The sequence below is a fragment of the Mesoplodon densirostris genome, chromosome 3, assembly GCF_025265405.1.
Source record: "Mesoplodon densirostris isolate mMesDen1 chromosome 3, mMesDen1 primary haplotype, whole genome shotgun sequence".
NCBI lineage: Eukaryota > Metazoa > Chordata > Mammalia > Artiodactyla > Ziphiidae > Mesoplodon > Mesoplodon densirostris.
The window spans coordinates 150595679-150613352 of NC_082663.1; the positions used below are offsets into that span (position 1 = coordinate 150595679).

Genomic DNA, 17674 nt, shown 5'->3' on the forward strand with positions numbered 1-17674 from the left:
ACTATAGCCATTTGTGGAGGACTGACATCACGGTGATACTGCTCTCTCCTTTCTTACAACATGCTTTACCTTTCCATTTATTTAGTTTGATGTCATTCAATATAATCCTACATTTTTTACATTAGGTTCAATCTTTCATTAGACTTATTTTGACACAAGTGTCATTTCTACTTTTGGACACATTATCTTTTAAATTAAATCTTCAACCTCTTTTCCATAGTGATTAGAAATGTAATGACTTTTTTTTTTTTCTGTACGTGGGCCTCTCACTGTTGTGGCCTCTCCCATTGCGGAGCACAGGCTCCAGACAACACAGGCTCAGCGGCCATGGCTCATGGGCCCAGCCGCTCCGCGGCATGTGGGATCCTCCCGGACCGGGGCACGAACCCGCGTCCCCTGCATCGGCAGGCGGACTCTCAACCACTGCGCCACCAGGGAAGCCCGACTTTTTTTTTTTTTTTTTTGGTCTGTGTTGGGTCTTCGTTGCTGTGCGAGCTTTCTCTAGTTGCGGTGAGCAGTGGCTACTCTTCATTGTGATGCACGGGCTTCTCATTGTGGTGGCTTCTCTTGTTGCAGAGCACGGGCTCTAGGCACGCGGGCTTCAGTGGTTGTGGCACGTGGGCTCAGTAGTTGTGGCTTATGTGCTCTAGAGCTCAGGCTCAGTAATTGTGGTGCACGGGCTTAGTTGCTCCGTGGCATGTGGTATCTTCCTGGGCCAGGGCTTGAACCCGTGTCCCTTGCATCGGCAGGCAGATTCTTAACCACTGCACCACCAGGGAAGCCCATGATGTTTATTTTTATATTGATTTTGCATCCAGAAAACCTGTTAATCTTTTTTTTTCCCTATGGTTCCCTTATATACTTTTGAGGTTCTATATACACAATTGTTTCAGCTATGAAACAAGATAAGTTACTTTTTTCTTGCTTTATAATTCTTGTACCTATTTCTCATGACACCGGCTAGGATATCCAGTAGACTGCTGATGGGGGCAGGACTATGGGTATTCTTGGTTTGTGTATAATTTTATTAGACAAGTGACCTTTTGCCAATTGACAGTTCTCATCTATTCCTTACTAACCAATATTTCAGAAACAGAGGCCTGATTGAAATACAGAGGCATTGATTTGGGATTTGTTAGGACTTCAGCCTGGGAGATGCAGATTCAAGAAGCGCTTGAAGGACTTCCCTGGTGGCGCAGTGGTTAAGCATCCACCTGCCAATGCAGGGGACATGGGTTCAAGCCCTAGTCTGGGAAGATCCTACATGCCACAGAGCAACTAAGCCTGTGTGCCACAACTACTGAGCCTGCACTCTAGAGCCCACGAGCTACAACTACTGAGCCCGCATGCCACAACTACTGAAACCCGTGTACCTAGAGGCCATGCTCCACAACAAGCCACCGCAATGAGAAGCCCACACACCGCAACTAGAGAAAGCCCGCGTGTAGCAATGAAGACAACGCAGCCATAAACAAACAAACAAACTTTTTTTTTTTTTTTAAAGCCTCTGCACTCCCAATGCTGGGGGCTCAGGTTTGATCCCTGGTCAGGGAACTAGATGCCACATGCATGCCACAATTAAGGACCCAGTGAGCCGCAACTAAGACCCAGCACACCCAAATAAATAAATACTTTTTTTTTTAAAAGGCAAAACTGCAAGGCCACACTTAGTTACATAAGTTGTTTGTCAAAAATTATAATTAGATCCGGCAAGAAGTAAGGGTGCTTGTTAAGCAAGGATGTGTTGGGGTCTGAAATTGTTACATAGTTCCAAAGGGGGACCTTGAGAACATAAGGTCTCAGATTGGTGGACTGTGTTCTGAATAAAACTGGTCGTGTTCTTGGGTCTGGTCATGTTCAAAGAAAGTTCAAGTTAACAGTGGAGGAGGGACCTATCCAAGACCAGATCCTCGATAGTTGCCTGACCCCATTTTTGTATGCCTGAACTATTCCCTTATAATTACAACTTGCCTTCATCATAAATTATTAAGAAATTAGTCATTCATAAATGTTGACTAGTATAAAATGTTTTTCCACATCTATTGAGAAAACTTGAGATAGTGGGTTTTTTTTATATGGGTTATGGTGCTACTGTGGTGAGTTATATTAATTGACATCATAGTATTTTACTAAAACACACATGAAGAAAAATGCAAAAAGTATACATTTGACAGAAATATTATGATTTAAGCATCCATGACATCACAAACCAGACAATGTACATGTGACATCCCACTTGGGTTGGTGCCCTGTCAGAAGCCCCACCCTGCTCACAGCCACCAATATCACACTTTTAAAAAAAATTGCATTAATTAGTTCAGGGAAGAAATCTTCACTCTTTTTTTTTCCGTGACCCACACCACATAGCTTGCAGGATCTTAGTTCCCCAACTACGGGTAGAACCCAGGCCCTCAGCAGTGAAAGTGCAGAGTCCTGACCACTGGACTGCCAGGGAATTCCCACCATACAATATGACTGACTCTATAAATGCTGTATATCACATCCCTGTGACTGACTGACTTTAAAAGGACTGGAAGTTTGTTTCATCTCCCTCACCTATTTCACTCATTCTCCTTACTACCCTCCATTCTGACGACCACTTGTTTCTCTGTATCTGCGAGTCTATTTCTGTTTTGTTATGACTCTCCATGTTTTGTTTTCTTCATTCCACATGAGTGAAACCACACAGCATTTGCCTTTCTCTGCCTGAGTTATTTCACTTAGAATACCCTCTAGTGCCATATATTTTGTCCCAAATGCTAAAATTTCATTCTTTTCTATGGCTGAGTACTATTCCATTGTACATACATGCACCATCTTCTTTATCCACACTTCTGTTGAGACATTGCCTCTGTACCTTGGCCATTGTAAATAATGCTGCAATGAACATAGGGGTGCATATGTATTTTTGAATTAGTTTTTGTTTTCTTCAAAAAATACCCAGAAGTGGGATTGCTGGATCGTACAGTTCTATTTTTATTTTAAGAAACTCCATGTTGTTTTCCATAATGGCTGCAGCAACTGATATTCCCAGCAACAGTGCACTAGATTACACTTTTCTCCAAATGCTTCACAACACTTGTTATTGGTGGTGTTTTTGATAATAGCCATTCTGACAGGTGTCATTGACAGGTGTTATCTCACTGTGGTTATGATGTGCATCTCCCTGATTTCATGTGTCTGTTGGCCATCTGTATGTCTTCTTTGAAAAAATGTCTATTTTGGTCTTGTGCACATTTTTTAAGTGGGTTTTTTTTTTGTTCATATTGAGTGGTACAAAGTCTTTACGTGTGTGTGTGTGTGTGTGTGTGTGTGTATGGCGTGAGAAAAAAGTCCAGTTTGATTCTCTTACATGTAGGTTCCAGTTTTCCCAACACTATTTATTGAAGAGGCTGTCTTTTCCCCATTGTATATTCTTGCGTCTTTTTTCCTACATTAATTGACCTTACATTGTATTTATTTCTGAGCTCTCTATTCAATTCCATTTATGTATGCGTCTGCTTTTCTGTCAGTATGGTTATTGACCTGGGTCCTTGGACTCTCTAATCAATAGAAATTGAAACGAGGCCAGACGAGAAATTCAGGCAAGGCTTTATGGGGACTCACACTGTTCATCAAATATATGTGTAGTAGGAGCTCTTCCATATGGGCAGAGCCAGAAGTCAGAAAACTGTGCTAGAACTCAGGGCCAGTAGGCTGCCATGCATCTCTGTCTCCTGATAGTACAGAAGACCCGAGAATCATGGCTTCCTTGGGGACTTCCCTGGCGGTCCAGTGGTTAAGACTCCATGCTTCCACTGAAGGGGGCAAGTGTTCAATCCCTGGTCAGGGAACTAAGATCCTGTATGCCAAGTGGTGCAGCCAAAAAAATAATAATAATGATATTGGTTTGGCCAAAATGTTCGTTCAGTTAGTAAATACATTGTTCAATAAAATTCTTGGTGAAAATGAAAAATGCGATACTTTCTATTTTTACTTAAAACCGAACGAACTTTTTGGCCAAAACAATAATAAAATTTAAAAACAGAATCATGGCTTCCTCACTTCTGCTTTCCAGACCTCATGCATCTTCCTCTTCTCAAGAACTTCAACTCAGAACCACTAACAGAAGGACTCTGGATATAGTTTCCCACCTTACCCAAGATGACAACACAGTTCAGTAGAACAATCTGGACAGGAGCTTTCATCTTCACACCACCAGGTCGCTCTTTTTTTTTTTTTTTTTACTTTTTTTAGGAGGGGGCGGGGCAGGTGGTGGCCACAGCATGTGGAATCCTAGTTCCCCGACCAGGGACCGAACCCGCACCCCCTGCATTGGAAGCTCGGAGTCTTAACCATTGGACCGCCAGGGAAGTTCCTCAGGTCGCTCTTCTTTTTTTTTTTTTTTTTTTTTGCGGTATGCGGGCCTCTCACTGTTGTGGCCTCCCCCGTTGTGGAGCACAGGCTCCGGACGCGCAGGCTCCGGACGCGCAGGCTCAGCGGCCATGGCTCACGGGCCCAGCTGCTCTGCGGCATATGGGATCCTCCCAGACCGGGGCACGAACCCGTATCCCCTGCATCGGCAGGCGGACTCTCAACCACTTGCGCCACCAGGGAGGCCCAGGTCGCTCTTCTTAACTCAATGTATTGTGTTCAATTTGCAACCAAGATCGTGGACATGAACAGAGGTCAGATTATGAACATAATCAGATAAGCCCGTCATCTTCCATGACCTTCCACAATTACTAATTTCTGGGAGGAACACATATACGGTATCTGCTAGCAACAAACAACTTGGAAGACACACCTTTCAGTAATGAAGACTCAAGGAGAGGGTCAATATTGATTCAGGAGATTCCAGTATCTCTTAACAGTGGACAAGGAAAGATATTTAATTAATGCCAGCCTCATATTATGATCACATATTAGGTACATAATGGAACATAATGGAAAGTAAGAATCAAAAATCTGTTCATCAAAAATGAAAGAAATCACAAGTTGCACATGAAAAAAATCACAAACCAAAAGCCACTTAGCACCCCTGATATCAAAGACATTCTAATGGAAATGAGACAAGTTTTATATGATTGTGCAATGATATGAACTCAGAGATAACAAAATGTAAGTGGTAGAGATGAACATGGAGGGATACTTACGTGTTCAGATCAGCAACATTAAGTACAAATTAATATACTGAGATCAGTATTGAGGATAAGACACTTACAAAGAAAAAAAAATTTTCCAACATTTTTTCCATTCATAAGGTTGCTCAGCAATTCCCTGGTGGTCCAGTGCTTAGGACTCTGTGCTTCCACTGCAGGGGGCCTGAGTTCGATCCCTGGTTGAGGAACTAAGATCCCACAAGCCATGTGGTGTAAAAAAAAAATTTCTTGACACTGTTTTGCTCCCACTTCTAAGTTTTAAGAAAGAATTACGACTTTCCCACTATTCTTGGATTCAAGTTTTCCCACAGTGTGTGTCTTCATGTGTCTTTGCAGGGATATGAGATAGCAGTAGGCTTTATCACACTGCTGACATTCACACGGTTTCTTTTTACTGTGTGTTTTCATGTGCCCTCTCAGAGATATGGGATATTTGAAGGCTTTCCCACACTGCTGACACTGATGGGGTTTGTCATCACTGTGAGTAATCATGTGTCCTCGCAGAGATCTCTGAAGCCTGAAGACTTCTCCACAATGCTGACACTGATAGGGCTTCTCTTCACCGTGTGTTCTCATATGTTCTCGAAGGGATGAGGGAGTAATGAACGCTTTCCCACATTCTGTACATTCATAGGGTTTTATTCCACTGTGTCTTTTTATGTGCCTCTAATGTACCTGGGACAATGGAAGGCTTTTCCACATTCATTACACACACGAGAAGGCTTCTCCCTAGTGTGCATTCCCATGTGTCCTTGCAGGGATTTGCAATATGGGAAGGCTTTCCCACACTGCTTACATTCATAGGGTTTCTCTCCAGTGTGCATCCTCACACGTTCTCAAAACTGTGTGCTGCGAGTGAAGGCTTTCCCACATTCTTTACATTCATAGGGTTTCTCTCCAGTGTGAGTTTTCACATGCCGTGCAATCTGGGAATAATAACTGAAGGATTTCCCACGTACTTCACACACGTGGATTTCCGTCCATAATGACCTCTATTACGTCGCTGAAAAGATGGCAGGCAAGTGAGAGCTTTTCCAGATTTCTTATGCTCTAAAGGCTGTTTACTACTGCCACTCTTCACGCACCTCTTAGATGCTCTCCCAGCATCCTGATGTTTATCACGTTTCTCTACAATGTGTTTCCCCAGGAAGATTTAGGCACGAGACAGAGCTGCAGGCTTGCCCACATCCTTCACATGGATAAGGTTTGTGTCCAGGGTGAGATCTTTGCTGATTCCTCTGGAAAGAACGATCCCTGAAGGTTTTTCCACACTTAGTGCATTTATAGGGCTGAACTGCTTATAGGGCTGAACTGCAGTGGGATAACCCTTATGCACAGTAAGATTTGTAATCTGGTTCAGGGTTTCTCCACATTGATTATCTTCTTTACCTTCACACAGACTCTCCACCAAAAGATTTCTGTTCAAAATGGGAAGCACACTATTAGGGATTAATACTTATCAGTAATTTACTAATTAATGATTTACCGATGATTGTTAGTATTTGTGTTGACTAAGTGTTTGCAATTGGCATGTTTCCAGCACGCTTTTCAACTGTTACAAAGTGCAACAAATTTAATACTCTAGCTGAGGGCTCAAATAGAACTGTAACTTTCAGTATTTTCCAGATGAGGTTTCCTGACTATTGTTTCCTACTGAATTATGTTTCAGATGCTTAATATCGACATCACATTTATGAAAGTACTGTCTTGTGAAAATACTCTGAATACACAATTGTTTAACTACGTTTCTATTCAATTTCAAGTGAGTCTAACACTCTGATGACACCCGCCCCACCACCACCCCCGTGGGAATGCCACTCACCTCAAATGCCTCTCCTGGGTTACATGCTGATCTCGCATGTTATGAAATGCCCAGTTTTCTCCAAAAACAGACTAGGAATCATTTCTTCTGAATCTTACTATTTTCTCTTCACTGCATAGTTCATTCTCCAAAATATCCCACTGAGGACTTGATCCACTGGTTTTAACTTGAGGGCAAGAACCTGCAACAATTGGTAGCATAACTAAATCCTTGGGGAAGAAATGGTGGGGAAAGGAAAGAAAAGAGACCATATGTAGATGTCTTTCCACAGACTGATTCAAAAATGTAAAACTAACTTTATAAGGAAGGATGGTCATGTGCAACATTGTGGTTTATAAGAAATACATACATAGGGCTTCCCTGGTGGCGCAGTGGTTGACAGTCCGCCTGCCGATGCAGGGGACACGGGTTCTTGCCCTGGTCCGGGAAGATCCCACATGCTGTGGAGCGGCTGGGCCCGTGAGCCATGGCCGCTGAGACTGCGCGTCTGGAGCCTGTGCTCCGCAGCGGGAGAGGCCACAACAGTGAGAGGCCTGTGTACTGCAAAAAAAAAAAAAAAAAAGCTACAAGCTGACATGTCTTCACACCCACCAAGACGGATATAAAGACAGAGAAACAAGTGCTGGCGAGGACACGAGGAACTTGGAACCCTCACCCAGTGCTGGAGGGAAGGTAAGATGGTGAAGCCACTTTGGAAGACAGTCTGGTAGTTCCTCAAAATGATGAACACTGAGTCACCAATTTCACCCTAGGTATCTATCTACTTGAGAGAGGCGAAAGCAAACACCAACATGAAAGCTAATAGACAGGGATTTTCCTGGTGGCGCAGTGGTTAAGAATCCGCCTTCCAATGCAGGGGACACGGGTCTGATCCCTGGTCCGTGAAGATCCCACATGCCGCGGAGCAACTAAGCCCGTGCACCACAGCTACTGAGCCTGTGCTCTAGAGCCTGTGAACCACAACTACTGAGCCCACATGACACAACTACTGAAGCTGCCACAATGAGAAGCCCACGCACCGCAACAAAGAGTAGCCCCCACTCACCGCAACTTGCAAAAGCCTGCACGCAGCAACAAAGACCCAGTACAGCCAAAAATAAATAAATTTATTTAAAAAAATTTTTTTAAAGGATGCATATATGTATATGTATAACTGATTCACTTTGCTGTACACCTGAAACTAACATAACATTGTAAATCAACTATACTCCAACAAAGATTTTTTTAAAAATTAAAAGATAATGAGCAGAATAAAAACAAACAAAGAAACAAACAAAAACCACAGAACTTGGGCACATAAAAGACAATGTGAATTGCATAAGGAGCAAAATTACAGATGTTTCAGAGATCCAGCCGGTTAAGGAGATATTAACAAACCAATTATTAAGCATGTGCATGTCTCCACAAGGCAAAACTGCTTGCCAGCAACTGAAATACCAGCCTTGGGAATCTATACATCATCTGCTTTGTAGTTCCTTCCTATTATTCAACAGGGAACTGCTCCTCTTTAGTGAATAGATATCTGTGTACACCGCTGGGCTGCTTTGGGTCAAGATGTGATTGACGATTGACCATGAGAGCTTTCAGGGTATGTAGAACTAGAAAATATATTTTAAAAAATCTGCCCAATGGGCTTCTCTGGTGGCGCAGTGGTCGAGAATCTGCCTGCCGATGCAGGGGACATGGGTTCGTGACCTGGTCCGGGAAGATCTCACATGCCGCGGAGCAGCTGGGCCCGTGAGCCATGGCCGCTGAGCCTGCGCGTCCAGAGCCTGTGCTCTGCAACGGGAGAGGCCACAACAGTGAGAGGCCCGTGTACCACAAAAAAAAAAAAAAAAAAAAAAAAAAAAATCTGCCCAATGCATTTGAGAAGTGCTGGTTTCTATTTAAAACGTGTTTTTCTGCTCTATATACAGGGATGGGAGCAAAAGATGTCTTAATATGTCACGTGTCACGTGCTGGAGACAAGCAGCTTGGTAAATGGCTGTTTATCTTCTCTTCTTGGGTGACTGAGGTTTTCTGAGTGGTTTATCATAAAACCACACTTCAAGTCTTGTTTCTGCTCAGAGAGTCTTTTCAAATATCCAAATGTATTTCTCATCCTGAGCTCTTGGTAATAATAGATATAGAAAGCTCTCTAATGGTGATCAGTAGAACATGCTTGATTTTTTAAAATCATTAATAGAAGATCAATGATGTGGTTTTACCAGGAAAAAAATACAGGCAGACCTCAGAGACATCAGTTTTTACTCCAGAACACCCAGATAAAGTGAATATCAAAATTAAGGGAGTTACACAATTTTTTTTGTTTCCTGGTGCATAAAGTCATGTTCACACTATAGGGTAGTCTACTAAGTGTGCAAGAGCATTGTGACTAAAACCTTGTCTGTACCTTAATTTTTTAAAAGAGTTTACTGCTAAACAATTAGTTTAGCCATTAGCAAGCAAATGCTCTTGGGAAAAAATGGCACCCAAAGACTCTGGATGCAGGGTTGCTACATACCTGCAATCTGTAAAAATCAAAGTATTTGCAAAGTGCAATAGTTGTAACAAGATAAAACATGTGCCTTTATTCATAGCTCAAATGACTGTCTGTGTCTACCCAAAAAGAATATTAAGATAATCACAGATGGGAGGGAGATGCAAGAGGGAAGAGATATGGGGATATATGTATATGTATAGCTGATTCACTTTGTTATAAAGCAGAAACTAAAAAACACCATTGTAAAGCAATTATACTCCAATAAAGATGTTAAAAAAAAAGATAATCACAGAATCAGATTTTTAGTACATTTCCAGAATGCAAACTCATAAATATAAATCTCAGTGTACTCTGATCATTAGAAACAAGCAGTTGAAAAGTAAATGTTTAAAATTTTATAAACATAGACTTTTAAAACTACTTGGGGGAATTCCCTGATGGTCCAGTGATTAGGACTCTGTGCTTCCACTGCAGGGGGCACAGCTTCGACCCCTGGTCAAGGAACTAAGATCCCGCAAGCCGCATAGCGCAGGCAAAAAAAATCCTACTTGGTATTAAAACTAATTTTCTTTCGAGATGCTCAACTTTGCTAATTATTAGAGAAATGCAAATCAAAACTACAATGAGGTACCACCTCACGCTGGTCAGAATGGCCATCGTTAAAAAGTCTACAAATAACAAATGGTGGAGAGGGTTTGGACAAAAGGGAACCCTCCTACACTGTTGATGCGAATGTAAATTGGTGCAGTCACTATGGAGAATAGTACAGAGGTTCCTTAAAAAACTGAAAATAGAGCTACCGTTATGATCCAGCAATCCCACTCCTGGGCATATATCTGGAGAAAACCATAATTTAAAAAGATACATGCACCCCAATGTTCATTGCAGCACTATTTACGATAGCCAGGACATAGAAGCAACCCAGATGTCCATTGACAGATGAATGCATAAAAAGATACACACACACACACACACACACACGTATACTACTCAGCCATAAAAAAGAATGAAATAATACAATTTGCAGCAACACGAATGGACCTAGAGATTAGCATACTACGTGAAGTAAGTCAGACAGAGACAGACTAATATCATATGATATCACTTATATGTGGAAACTAAAAAAAATGATACAAGTGAACTTATTTACAAAACAGAAACAGATTCACAGACTTAGAAAACAAATTTATGGTTACCAAGGGGGAAAGGTGGGGGGAGGGATAAATTAGGAGTTGGGGATTAACAGATACACACTACTATATATAAAACAGATAATCAACAAGGACCTACTGTATAGCACAGGGAACTCTACTCAATTTTCTGTAATAACCTAAATGAGAAAAGAATCTGAAAAAAAAAATATATATATATGTATAACTGAATCACTTTGCTGTACACCTGAAATTAATACAACATTGTAAATCAACTATACTCCAATATAAAATGAAAATTTTAAAAAAGAAATGCTGAACACCAGTGGGTTATCAGTAAAAACCAATATACCATCACAAGGAGATCCCGTTTCAGACACTTGAGATGGACAAAATTAAGGTGGATTCTCCAAGTGCTGGAAATGGCGTGGAATAAACACTCGACTCCAACCCAACATCCACACTTCCTAGTATTTTAAAAACATCCATAATCTACAACCTGGCAATTTTTGCCCACAAGTAAAAAATTTGTGATACATTTGACCCAGGAGACAAAAAGGAGTGTAACAGCATTGGTGACAGATCAAAAATTAACATGAGACAGGACTTCCCAGGTGGCGCAGGGGTTAAGAATCCGCCTTCCAATGCAGGGGACAAGGGTTTGATCCCTGGTGGGGGAACTAATATCCCAAACTAAGATCCCACATGCCTGGGGGCAATTAAGCCTGCGCCCCACAACTAGAGAAGCCTGCGTGCCGCATCGAAGAGCCTTGCAGGCCAAAACAAAAAATTTCTAAATTTAAAAAATAATAAATAAATAAATTAACATGAGACAACCATGAGCAAAATCCACAAGGACTGGATGGAGGAGTTAACCGGGGGACCCCTTTCCTCTGACTGCAGCATGTGTGAAACAGACTGCAACTGAGAGCCACACAGAAGCCTTCCATGTGATGACACTGGTGTAGCACTGCTCATATTCACTTACCGCAAATTCAGCAGAAGCAAAATCAAATAAAACACTGCTCGGGGACTTCCCTAGTGGCCCAGTGGTTGAGAGTCCACCTGCCGATGCAGGGGACATGGGTTCGTGCCCCGGTCCGGGAAGATCCCACATGCCGCAGAGTGGCTGGGCCCGTGAGCCATGGCCACTGAGCCTGCGCGTCCGGAGACTGTGCTCTGCAACGTGAGAGGCCACAACAGTGAGAGGCCCGCATACCGCAAAAAAAAAAAAAAAAATAGAGTTGCCATATAAGCCAGCAATCCAACTCGTGGTCATATATCTAGACAAAACTGTAATTCAAAAAGATACACGCACCCCTATGTTCATAGCAGCACTATTTACAATAGCCAAGGCATGGAAACAACCTAAATGTCTATCGACAGATGACTAGATAAAGAAGATGTGGTATATACATACAATGGAATATTACTCAGCCATAAAAAAGAATGAAATAATGCGATTTGCAGCAACATGGATGGCCCTAGAGGTTATCATACTAAGTGAAGTAAGCCAGAAAGAGAAAGACAAATACCATATGATATCACTTATATGTGGAATCTAAAATACGACACAGGGAATTCCCTGGCGCTCCAGTGGTTAGGATTCCATGCTCTCACTGCCGAGGACCCGGGTTCAATCCCTGGTCAGAGAACTAAGATCCCACAAGCCTTGCGGTGCAGCCTAAAATAAAAAAATAAAATAAAGTAAAATACAACACAAATGAACTTACCTACGAAACAGAAACAGACTCACAGACATAAAGAACAGACTGTGGTTGCCAAGGGAAGGGGGTGGAGGTGGGAAGGAGTGGAAGTTGGGGTTAGCAGATGCAAACTATTATATATAGGATGTATAAACAAGGTCCTACTGTCTAGCACAGGGAACTATATTCAATATCCTGTGATAAACCATAATGGAAAAGAATATGAAGAAGAGTATATATATACTTATAACCGAATCACTTTGCTGTACAGCAGAAATTAACAACTCTACTTCAATTAAAAAAATAATAATAATAATAATAAAATAGAGTAGCCAATTCACCATCTGTGCCTTCTAAAAAGGCAGAGTTAAGTGGAGGATCATTTTGGTGGTTAGAGAATGAGTCAGGTGTCACGCCTGAATATTGTTTCGAAGTTTTCTCGAAGCCCTCATAGTAATCTGCAATTGATTCCTCTGGTCTTTGTCTACATTGCTGAATCTTTGACCAGTCTAAAGCTTTGGGGAAAAGCCCTGGGATAAGTCTGAGTAATTTACCAGCCAACTGCCTGCATTCAGCTCCAGTCTGCGGGCTACGTAGATGGAAATTCCCTAAAGGCGTCTTTCAGCTTGCTTTCTCTATCCACTCCTGTGCTTTACTTTCAGAAACTAACAGCTATATTAATTGATATAGACCTGCAAAGCTGGGCTCATAGGTTCGGATGGTTAACTCAAACTCCTTAGCAAATCCCGGTGGATCTTGACTAGGTTTAGGAAATTCCTTAGCTAAAGCTGTGAGTTCTGCTCTGGGCCAAGGGTGTGCACCTAAGCACCAAGGACAGTTCACCTCTCCCTGTAACAGGTTTCTCCATAAAGGGAGCTATGATTGCTTCTGATTTTCTGTCTTCCTTTGCTGGGAAAGGGGAAGCAGCAGGAGGCGAGGTTGATGGGGGGGGGGGGGGAGAGAGAGAATGAGAGAGAGAGAGAGAGACCCTTGGGATCAGGCATTTCAGATAAAAGAGGGAGAGACAGAGTTAAGGCTAGTGGCTTTTTAAATTCCAATATACACCTCAGCTATCTGGGGCCAGTATCCCGGGCTTTCTCATCCTGAGTCTCCTCAGGGTGCATCATTGGAGGGTGGGGGGTGGCTGCAGAGGCTGACAGCTTGCTGGGGGACATCCTGTCTCCACCTTGAGTTCCCTCGGGGCTCACCTTCGGGGGTGGCTGTCATGTGATGGCTGCACGTCCTTTGTTTACTGATAGGGCAGGCAGCATTTTTATTTTTTTTATTTTTATTTTTATTTTTATTTTTTGGCTGCCCCGCAGGGCTTTGGGATCTTAGTTCCCCGAACAGGGATTGAACCCCGGCCCCCCAGCAGTGAAAGCACTGAGTCCTAACCACTGGACCACCAGGGAATTCCCAGCAAGTAGCATTTTTAATTCACAACGAGTTGAAAACAAGACCTCCTGCCAACCCAGAAAACCTCTCACAAATGTAGAAAAGAAAGAAAACAGATATAGAGCCATAGGTGTAGAAAACAAACTTATGGTTACCAGCGGGGAAAAGGGGGGAGGGATCATTTGGGAGATTGGGATTGACATACACACACTATTATATATAAAACAGGTAACTAATAAGGACCTACTGTATAGCACAGGGAACTCTGCTCAATATTCTGTAATGACCTACATGGAAAAAGAATCTAAAAAAGAGTGGATATATGTATAACTTATTCACTTTGCTGTACAGCAGAAACTAACACAGCACTGTGAATCAACTATTCTCCAATAAAAAATTTTTTTTAAAAACTTTTATTATTGACAGCACTAAGCCAAAATGTGAGGCACATCGCAGGCAATCCGCTAAGAGGTTGCAAAAACAGAAAAACATTTCGTCCCCTTTTGGAGCTAAATTGATGCAACTCATGAATACCTGTTCTCAAGATAAGCCATAACCAGTCCTCAGGTGAGAGACCCCGACAGCATCGGTCACGCTTAGTTCAAATTCACTCCTCCTGGTAATTGGGTGACCTCCGTGTTAATTAACTGACTTTATTCCAAGGCAAAACCCACTTTTACCTTTAGGACAGGAGGGAGTTTTGCACAGAGAGGCACGGGCTCCCCTGACAACTGCATTTCAGGGAGAAGGCTCTCAGGTCCTCCCGAAAGCCTCCCGGGTGGTAAAGCTGGCAAGAGCCTTATTTAGTTTTTAAAAAGGTTTATTCACATTTCAAAGGATAGAGAAAGAAATTTATCCCACCACACGTTCTCTAAAGAAAATGCTCTACCAAAAGGAGGAGGGATAAATCTCTTTCCTTATTTTCAACAGGGAGAGTTAGGGCTCTTGTTCTCAATTTGATTTGCCCTTACATCTGTAGAAAAACAAACAAACAAACAAAAAAACCAATGGTTAAGTTTCAAGGGACCAGAATTAAAGATTTCAGAAGCTCTTCCAAACCAAGACTGGAATCAAAACTGGGAGGGACGGAGCCTGTGCTCCGCAACGGGAGAGGCCACAACAGTGAGAGGCCCGCGTACCGCAAAAAAAAACCAACAAAAAAAACTGGGAGGGGGTGACCTAATATGGTGAAGAAAATATTGGAAAACTGGATATTGTTTCATGCTTAAAATCGCCTTTGAAATATTATGGAGAAGTACAATACGTGGCACTCAGAAAAGAAAGCACTAAATGTTGTACGCTACGTTTAATCATTTTAAGTTAAAAAAATCGTGTTCAGATTGTGAATGAAAAATGTTGCCTGCCATATCAGCAAACAAAGGGTGCTGTGGCCGTAAAGCCATCAGCCACTACCAGCCCTACCCCGCCGCCCCCGAGCCCCAACAGTGAGCCAGGAGGGAACTCAGGATGGAGACAAGGGGCTGCTGCCCGCCAAGTCCTCGGTCACTGCAGCCACCCCCAAAAATGGTGCACCCTGGGGGCGGGGGGCGGGGGTGGGACTCAGGATAAGAAAGAACAAGATACTGGTCCTAGGGGCTTCCCTGGTGGCGCAGTGGTTGGGAGTCCGCCTGCCGATGCAGGGGACACGGGTTCGTGCCCCGGTCCGGGAAAATCCCACATGCCGTGGAGCGGCTGGGCCCGTGAGCCATGGCCGCTGAGCCTGTGCGTCCAGAGCCTGTGCTCCCCAACTGGAGAGGCCACAACAGCGAGAGGCCCGCGTACCACAAAAAAAAAAAAAAAAAAAAAGATACAGGTCCTAGACAGTCAAGGTGCACAGCAAAGGAATGATTTCAATGAGCCCAGACTCTTGCATCTTCACATAACCAGAAAAGTGCTAAATTCATTAATTTGAGATGTCTGGATTTCTTTTTTTTTTTCCCCTTTTAATGTGTTTTTTTATATTTGGCTACACCGAGTGGCATGTGGGATGCTTCCCAGACCAGGGATCGAACCCAGGCCTTTGCAGTGAAAAGTCCAAATCCTAACCACTAGGCCACCAGGGAACTCCCTGGTTTTCTTTAATTAACAGTAATCTTTTTGCTGTTCCAACTACTTGGGTTTTGTTGCAAAACTTCTCTGTACCCTGGTTCCTCCCTTACCTCTTTGGAGCGGTTCCTCAGAGCAATCTGAGAAGCTGTCTTCTGGGCTTGAGTCCTCAGAACATCTGCCAAATAAAACATAATTCTCAACATTTAGGTTGTGCATTTTTTTTCAGTCGCTAAGCTTAAGGAATAAATAATAAACGGGCACCGTAGACTGGGCACCCACACTTATGAACAGACTGAGGCAACTCCTGGTCTTTTGAGGGTGCCCCACTCTGACTGCTACACCCCCAGCCCCCAGCGGTCACCACCACCCTGAATTTTGTGGTAATTCTTCATAACTTGTATCATCTATTATTTATTACTAAGCAGGGTTGGGTGTAATTCTGCTGCCTTTGAAATTTCAGAAACTATTCCTGGAATTACCCTGAAAAGCCTTTCCTGTGGTGTGTATGTGTCTATGTGTTCTTACCAGGCTCTGTTCAACTGAGTGTGTGCAGTTTCTTTTCTTTTTTTTTTAAAATTAATTAATTAATTTTATTTTTGGCTGTGTTGGGTCTTCGTAGCTGCGCCCAGGTTTTCTCTAGTTGCAGCAAGCCGGGGGCTACTGTTCCTTGTGGTGCACAGGCTTCTCATTGCGGTGGCTTCTCTTGTTGCGGAGCACGGGCTGTAGACGCACGGGCTTCAGTAGTTGTGGCGCGCCGGCTCAGTAGTTGTGGCGCGCGGGCTTCAGTAGTTGTGGCGCCCGGGCTTAGCTGCTCCGTGGCATGTGGGATCTTCCCGGACCAGGGCTCGAACCTGTGTCCCCTGCATTGGCAGGCAGAGTCTCAACCACTGCGCCACCAGGGAAGTCCCTGTGTACAGTTTCTTAAGCTCACCTAGTGTTTCACTCGGAGAAAACTGCACCCAAACAAATGTGAAATTCATGTTATGCTCAATTCACTCCCTTATATGGAAGTCATCTTGCAACCCATCTGTGCTCAAAACGCAGGTGTTCAGGCAGCCCTGACAGTGCCTGTCCTGGACTAAGAATGTTGCCTGCCCCATCAGTAAACAAAGGATGTTGGGGCTGGCCAACCAGCAGCCCCTGCAGCCGCCCTCAGCAGTGCACCCTGGGGCGATTCAGGATGGAGAAAAGCAGGATACTGGCCCTAGATGGTTAAGGTGCATAGGAAAGGAATTATTTCAATCCGCCCAGACTAAAACAGAATAGAGGGACTTCCCTGGTGGTCCAGTGGGTAAGACTCCACGCTCCCAAGGCAGGGGGCCAGGGTTCCATCCCTGGTCGGGGAACTAGATCCCACGTGCCGCAACTAAGAGTTCGCATGCCTCAGTGAAGACCCGGCACAGCCAAAATTAAAACACGCACATGGACGCGCACACACACACACACAACAAGTACAGTATTGCAAAACTAGCATAGCATATTAAAAAAAAAGAATAAAATAACAGGGACCTACTCTATAGCACAGAACTATACTAAATATCTTGTAATAACCTATAATGGAAAAGAATCTGAAAAAGAATATAGACATAGATATATATGTATAACTGTATCACTTTGCTGTATACCTGAAACTAACACAACACTGTAAATCAGCTATACTTAAATTAATAAAGTTCAGAAAATAAAAATAAGCCCAGACTCCGCATCTCCCCTTACCAAGAAAAGCGCTAAATTCACTAACTTAAAAGATGTCTGGTTTCCTTTAATTAGCTGTTCTGACTACCTGGGGGTTTTTTTGTTTTGCAAAAACTCATATGGGACTTCCCTGGTGGTCCAGTGGTTAAGACTCCGCCCTCCCAATACAGGGGGCCAGGGTTCCATCCCTGGTCGGGGAACTAGATCCCATATGCATGCTACAACTAAGAGTC

General features: G+C 43.2%; 1 long non-coding RNA gene across 6 annotated transcripts in view; it reads right to left on the bottom strand.

Moving 5' to 3' along the window:
• Nucleotides 1–4606: 4606 nt before the first annotated feature.
• The window catches only part of LOC132487041 (uncharacterized), a 43264-nt gene continuing 30196 nt past the window's right edge, over nt 4607–17674 (bottom strand). For 3 of the 6 annotated variants that reach the window (XR_009531505.1, XR_009531509.1, XR_009531510.1), the window contains 6 exons: nt 15857–15921; nt 12132–12280; nt 11585–11775; nt 7313–7503; nt 6964–7144; nt 4607–6559 (listed from right to left, as the gene is read on the bottom strand). This is a non-coding gene — a long non-coding RNA (uncharacterized LOC132487041). Of the gene's footprint in view, nt 6560–6963; nt 7173–7312; nt 7504–11584; nt 11776–12131; nt 12281–15856; nt 15922–17674 lie in introns of all 6 variants that reach the window. The other 3 variants (XR_009531507.1, XR_009531508.1, XR_009531506.1) reach the window with 3 other exon arrangements.